Genomic DNA, 7,739 nt, shown 5'->3' with positions numbered 1-7,739 from the left:
CACAGACAGGGCTGGCAGGTGGGAAGGGGGTGGGGGGCTGGGAAGGCAGTAAGGAGGGACAGGCTGCGACAGAAAGGACGCTGGCCTCGATCGGCAGCCCCGGGCTGCCCTAGTTTGCTGTGTAGCATTGGAAGTCCCTTTGCCTCTTGAGAGTCAGGCTCATCTCTTCTCTGAGCAAATAGGCTGGGCTTGCCCTGACCTTCCTTGGAATACGTGGCTGTGCGCTGCCCATAGGAGCCTCGCCCTGGCCGCTGCAGGTCTGCCATAGGGCCCCATCATCCCAGGACAGCCCCTTGCTAACCAGGAGAAGGCAGGTTCCTCCCTGTCCCCTTGGCTACCCTCTGTCTGCTATTGCCCAGAGGTCAGAACTCCGGATTCTCCAGCTTTGGCATCTGTGAGGGCAAACGGCTAGTAACCCAACCCCCCAGCTCCAGGGCCTCTTTCAAATCCCATTACCTCCCACCTGCCCCAGAGCTTTCCCCTCAAGACAAAGTTCTCATCCGTTTCACGGAAACATCGGTATAGCCACCCTAGATTGCCCATGGGGCTGGCGGGATGTTCGATCAAAATTGTGAAGTAAGATGCCTTCATGACACTGTGGGCATTGGATGCCAGGCATGCAGATATCCGGGTGGAGGGGATGGAGGGGAAGTTTGCTGGGGTGATGGGCAGACTTTGAGCTGCCCCCTGAATAATCCAAGGGCTGGGCAAGCAGAAGGAGGGGGTGGGAGGGCAGCCCAGTGGGAGGGACAGGGTGAGTGAAGATGCAAAAGTTAAGAATAGTGAATTTGGGGGGTGGATGATATGTGGGTACCTAGCCTCTCAGAGGTGGCCCCGGGTGTCCTCTGCCAAAGGAGTCCCTCCATTTCTTCTAGGACTTCAACTACCTTCCTTCATTTCCTCCCTCCCTCTCTCTCTCTCTCTCTTTTTCTTCCCCCTTCTCTTCTTTCAACTTCCTTCATCAAATATTTATTAGTACCCATCGTGTCCCAGCCACTGTTCTGGGCATGAGTTGCACACACCAGCCCTTGTGTACAGACTTGTAGGGAAGTGAGGGAGGACAATGATGAACAACCCCGCTCTATAAATAGTCAATTACAGGGGGGTGAGTGCCATGGAGGGAAATCGCAGGGATCGGTAACAGGGAGGTTCTTCTCTGGAAGGAGTTGGGAAGGGCAGCAGTGGTGGAATGTTACAAAGACCTAGCCTGAATAATTCCTCCTGTTCAGAGACGGAATTTATTTTTTGAGCTCTTGAATCTGGACTTGGCTCCATACTCGCTTTGGCCAGTGGACACTAGCAAATGCGCCACAAGCAGAGGCTTAAGAAGAGCTTATGCACTGAGGCTGGCCCTCTTTGGTGGCCCTCGGAGTCCTGAGCCCGTGATGTGACAAGCCCACCTAGCCAGCTGGAGAGGTCGGTCACATGGAGGAGGATTGAGGTGCCCCCACCAACACTGTGCCAGCTGCCCCACATGTGAGCCCATCCCAGAACCGTCTGGCCCAGCCAGGGTGCAGGTACGTGACCAAGCCCAGGTGAGGCTCGCACAGGACACACCCAAGCTGGCAACCATAGAGTCACCAGTTAGTTAATGATTATTGCTGTAAGTCAGTACATTTCCGGATGGTTTGTTACGCAGCCAACACTGATGGATACAGCAGGAAAAGGCTTCCCCAACGAAGGAAGAGCGGAGCTAGATCTGAACAACAGGCAGAAATCCACCGGGGTAAGGGTAAGAGAAGCTGAATTCCAGATGGAGCAAGGAGCATGTGCTCTTTGGCAGGAGGCAGGACTGTGCTTGTATTTTTTTTTTAAAGCTTTATTAAACATCCCCAGAAAAATGTACAAATTGGTGAACTGTCATGTAATGAATAAACATGATGTCATCAGACCCATATAAGAAGCAAACCATGACCAGGACCCCGGAGGACCTCCTATGCCCTTTCCCAGGACCACCTCCCTCCCAGGCTGACCACTACCCTGACCTTCTATCACCACAGAGAGGAGTTGTTTGGAACTCCATAGATTGTTCTTGAACTTTTTACCGTGGAATCCCATAGGATACATCCTGCAATGCCTGGCTTCTTCTGCTCCACACCATGGTTCTGAGACCCACCCGTGTTGTTCTTTCATCTTCCTTGATGAATTTTATGATTTATCCGCTCTCCTCCTGGTCAGCACTTGGGTTATTTTAGCTACTAAGAGTAAAGCCACTATGAATGCTTTTTAACACGTATTTTGAAGGAATCTGAGAGCATTTGTGCTCAGTATAGACCAGCAATGGAATTGCTGGGCCACGAAACTTGCATATAGAGCAATTCTTTTGAGGAAGTGAAAGGAACAGGTGGATAGCACGGGGCAGAGGGTGTTCTAGGGAGAAGTGAGACCCTGCAGAGCACTGTAGACAGGAAAGTCAACATCTGACACTAACTACAAGCATGAATTCGGGGAGATCACCTAAACCGGACAGGACTTGTTGCTGGCGTGGATAAAGACGTTTGCCCTTTCTCCTTTGGAATCTGCATGCTCAAATCCATTTGTATAGTATGAAATATGTACTGTTCCAGCTGAGCCACTCTGAGGGTTCTTTACAAGATGAGTCACCATTTGAGATGCACAGGGCTTGGCAGTGGAAATACCTGTGAATCTCTAAGATGAACGGTTCCACTTGGTGGCCTGGGTTAGTTCCAAAAGGTCGGTGGTTGCTGACATGGAGCAGAAAGGTCAGACTTGGTTTCTGCAAAATATTTGGGGTCAAGTCCCTTCTCTGTTAACCTGCGAGCTGTGTGGCCTTGGAGATATTACTGAATTTCTTTTATCCTCAGTTTCCAACCATAAAGAGGATAATAGTACCTCCTTAAAAAGGTAGTTGGATTAAATGAGATGATGCAGAGCACTTGACACAACCGTTGGCAGGTAGCCAGCTCTCCACAGCTGTTAACTGCAGGGCAGAGAAGAGATGCACAATAACTTTGTTGAGATCCACTAGCTGGTCTGAGAACATAGGCTTGAGGGGCTGGCCCAGGGATTTTATTTGCACCAAGTTTTGGCTTTTGTTTTTTTTTAATTTTTTTAAAGATTTATTTTTATTTATTTATGATAGACATAGAGAGAGAGAGAGAGAGAGAGGCAGAGACACAGGCAGAGGGAGAAGCAGGCTCCATGCTGGGAGCCCGACGTGAGACTCGATCCCAGGACTCCAGGATCGCGCCTTGGGCCAAAGGCAGGCGCGAAACCGCTGAGCCACCCAGGGATCCCCAAGTTTTGGCTTTTAAATCCCCCTTCTTTGTTATTATCATCAACAAAGTTTGCTTTTGATTCCAAAATGTTAAAAAATTATATATATTTCTGGAGGGTTATTGCAACAACAATATAGGGTGTTTTGGCTCTGTCCATAACCCCACATCTTTACTTTGCTAACATCTCACAAGTTCCATTTGCTTAACTGAAAAATCTACTGTCCTTAGTGTTCTAATGCCTGAAAAAAAAATTAGCAGCACTGTCTCCAGGGAAGCAGCCTTTGACTATTCAAACCTGGAAGAAATGAAGGGTTTTATTTGTGGAAATTGGGACATCCGGTGCTATCTACTTAGGGAAGCAGATTTTTTTTTTTAACCACCCATCAACACCTACACATACCAAGAAAACTAATAAAATCCCAGAGAACACATTAATATTTTACATTATAGGTAATCTCCCAAGTTCTAGGGGTAATTTTTCTTCTGAGTGTGGTTCATTTTATTTAGCAATGAATCTGAATCTTACTGAAGAATCTTAACTGAAGCATCTCTTTTCTATATGCCTATGTTGGATCTCACAGCAAGCCTGCCAGGTAGGGACTCTGGGCCCCATCTCACAGATGAAAGCAGAGAGGCCCAGAGAGGTTAAGAACTTGCCTGAAGTCACACAGCTCAGACCATTACTGTCTACCCACTGTCCACTGCCCCATGTATCTTCCCTCCTTTTTGCTTGAGCCCGATTCCTTCCGTGTCTCAGCATCTCTCTCTGCTACCAGCCTTTGCATCATGTCCTGCAGGATTCCTGGGGGCAGGTAGCAATCAGGGGGAAATACTTATCAGGAAAAAAAAATCGGCAGACAGGTAAACATCTGGCATTCCTAAGACCCAGAGGAGACCCTCTTTTGGGGAGCCAAGGGCTCAGAAAGTTTTAGGAACTACTGCTTGGTGAAGTTTTCAGTATAATTTGTTTATTTACACAACCCACAACCCACTACCCCTTCCTGAGCACCTACTACATGTCCAGCGCACGGACAGGCACTGCAATAGTCTGTGCCAGTCACAGGTGCTGTCATTTTCACCACCCAAACAGCTGGTGTGGTCCGCCACCACCTCACACCTGTCTGAGACTGACACCTCTGACCCTCTCTACACCACGATGAAAGGGACAGTCTGACCCATTTTACTCCTCCAAAGGATCCTCTTATGACAATACCCAAAGCCCTGAGCAGGGACCCCCTCCTCGTAGGCAGATTCTGGCTTTTGCCCACCGTTGGGTCCCAGCGCAGGGCCAGGCCACGGGTAGGATACTCAACCAATGCTAGTTAAGTGAATACACGAGCCTGGGGGTGTTCACGCTACAGTGCATCTTGTGACATCATAATGCAGACCCCTTGCCTAGGAAGTATTCTTGGTCCTTTTGAAGAATTGTCATTGGTGAATTTAGCTAGGATCCACTACAGCCTCTTAGTTGGACTTAATTGAAATCCCCAACTGTTTTTTTTTTTTTTTTTTAAGATTTTATTTACTTATTCATGAGAGACACAGAGAGAGAGGCAGAGACGCAGGCAGAGGGAGAAGGAGGCTCCCTGCGGGAAGCTCAGTGCAGGACTTGATCCCGGGACCCCAGGATCATGACCTGAACCAAAGGCAGATGCTCAACCACTGAACCATCCAGGCACCCCCCCCAACAGTTTGTATACACTGATGATTAAGTCTTTTTTTTTTTTAATTTTTATTTATTTATGATAGTCACAGAGAGAGAGAGAGGCAGAGACACAGGCAGAGGGAGAAGCAGGCTCCATGCACCGGGAGCCCAACGTGGGATTCGATCCCGGGTCTCCAGGATCGCGTCCTGGGCCAAAGGCAGGCGCTAAACCGCTGCACCACCCAGGGATCCCTAAGTCTTTTAAAAAATATCGTGTGAACATGACAATACACAGGTACATACGACTGATACCAAGTTGCTCAGTGTTTGGTCCATAGTGTAAGTCCAGGCGTGCTTGGGATGGATGTGGGCAGGCAGTGAGAAGTACAGTTCAAAGTCTACTTTTGCCTTACTCTTTGACCTTGGACAGGTACCTGAGCATTAAGCCCCACCTAAAAATCACCCTGCTTTATTGGCCTCATGAGGTTATTGTGAAGTCCAACTGAGCACTGGCCGAAGATAAGCTGGCCAGACCTCAAGTGCCATGGACATATAAGGGATCGTGACAATGACCAGAGAAGACAGCCTCCTCCTGGCTGGAGCCCTCATCATTCCCTTCTCCTGCAAGGGGTGGGAGGTACACTGAGGCTATCTTAGTTCTTATCCTTTCCCAAAGTGGGCCTGGGATGATGTGGACATGGAAACCTTCTGTCCAGATCATCTGCCTGAAGTCATTCATCCCCATAAACAGAGGCAGGAAGATCACTGGGCCAGATGTTTTAGAAATCCTTACATAGGAGAGATGTTGGACTTGATCTCTGAGGTCTTATCCAGGGATTTTTTTTTTTTGAGATTCTCTGACTCCATGTCCTTTCCCTTGGCAGAAGTCAGTTTTAAACAATGGCACAGATTCTAGTGGAATTGGGCAATTTCTAGAAAATTCATTTCTGGAAACTCCCGGGAAGCCAAGCCTTCAGGCAGAGTACTTTTCCTTCCCAAAAAATAAAAGTGCGAAAGAAAAGTAGTACTGTTAATTCAGGCAAGAAGGCAAATAGCCTAAACCCCCATGGAAGTCACATGCCCTTCCCTCCCAGCTGGACTTCCAGACCCAGGAGGCTGTATCCACCCAAGGAAGGCACAGTGTGGTACTTGCCTGGGGCCCAGCAGCATCTGCTTTGCCCGTTGCCGGTATGCAAACATTTTTTGGTCTGCCTTTCCAGAAGTTTTCCCAGGCCCGGTGACCTGGGATCAGCTATTTGTCATTTGGTCCTTGCTTTGTGAGTTCAGGTGTATAATGAGCCTTTCATTCCTCCATCCGCTCAATATCGAAACCTCTTTCTGTGCCAGGCACTGTGCTAAGTGCTCAGGGAGAGAAATTAATGAGACATCCTTGTTCTCGAGTACTTCTGCTTGTGTGCAGAAACCATCAAGTAAACATAATTATAATGTAATGTGTTAAGATAGGGGTTCATGGGATATCATAAGCCTGTACTGAATCGTATAAGATGGGCACTCAGCTGGGCTTAGGGGCTTTGGAGGAGGTTCTCTTGAGGTGAACAAGAGTTAGCAGTGGTGTGCTAGGTAAAGGGGAAGTGCAGAGAATAGGGAAAGGGAAGGGCATTTCAAAGGGAACAGAGTGAGCAAAGGCCTCGAGGTGACTGGGGTGTGGCCAGAACCTATAACTCCACATCCTGGGTAGAAGAGCATAAAACCAGGATTAATGGGCAAGGCGGTGGCACAGGGACCAGTCAGGGAGGGCCAGAGTCCAGAGAGAATGAAGGAAAGAGGGGTGATGCACATTAGCTCTGAATATTCGAGTACCTGGTAGGGGCCAGCCTTGTGTTTAGGGTCAGCTCGGGGTCCTACTCCATCCTGAAAATCCCCTAAAATTCTCTATCCCCTGGTACAAAGAATTTCTCTGCAGCAGCATCCAGTACACAGCTGATGCTCAATTAGTGGTGATCGTGGCCCCTCTCTGCCAGGGAGTTGTTACTGCCTACACAATGCTCCTCAAACCATGCAGCCTTCCATGCACAGGACAGTCATCTTTGTATCGTGAAAAAGAGGCCATCCCTGCAGCTGACACCGGCACCTCATTGTTTAAAGCCTCCTGCTCCCTGAGCCCCGACTCTTGATGGACAGGAAGGCTGATTCTCTTGACTCTTTGCTTCGTAAAGAAAATGATTTTCAGCCTCACTCCCCTCTCCATAGCAATTATGGAAAATAAATTGAAGTGTAAAAACAGGAGATGGCTAGCAGATGGGGCAAAATTAAGTGATGCCTGGCTACTAGCACCCAGCTCTGTAGGACACAGAAGCAGACTCTGCTCCCTGGAGTGTGAAATGAAGACCCAGTGAAGGAGAAGGCAGCTGCTGCCTCCAGCCCCGGGGCATGGGCCCAGGCACCTCTGAGCTACCCACTGGCTCCACTGGCCTCCACTGGGTGTCTAGACCCATAGATGAGGAGAGGTTGGAACGGGTCTTGAGAGGTTCAAGGAGAGCTTATTGGTTTTCTGCTTGATTAGAAAAATCTATGCTCCTGGTGAGAAACACGACAAACAGAACATGAAGAAAGAAAAAGCAATCCAGAGCTTCGCACCTTGACGTTATATTCCTGTTCATCCTCTGGTTAAACTGCCCCACAGATATGGTCAACTCACTGGGCTGTGAGGTCCTGTCCCTGATGGTGTCCCAGCACCTAGAAATGGGCAGCACACAGGAAGCCACTGGGGGGGGCCTGTGTCCACTGCCCCGGCTCCGGTTGCTTGGCCAGTGGTGGCTCCCTTCATCCTCTGGGTTCAGCTCCAAGGTCAGTCTTCCAGGGAAGACTCCCTAGACCCCCTTCCCCATCCCAGC

This window comes from Canis lupus, chromosome 8 (genome assembly GCF_011100685.1).
Source record: "Canis lupus familiaris isolate Mischka breed German Shepherd chromosome 8, alternate assembly UU_Cfam_GSD_1.0, whole genome shotgun sequence".
Lineage (NCBI taxonomy): Eukaryota > Metazoa > Chordata > Mammalia > Carnivora > Canidae > Canis > Canis lupus.
This window is presented reverse-complemented; position numbering follows the sequence as displayed.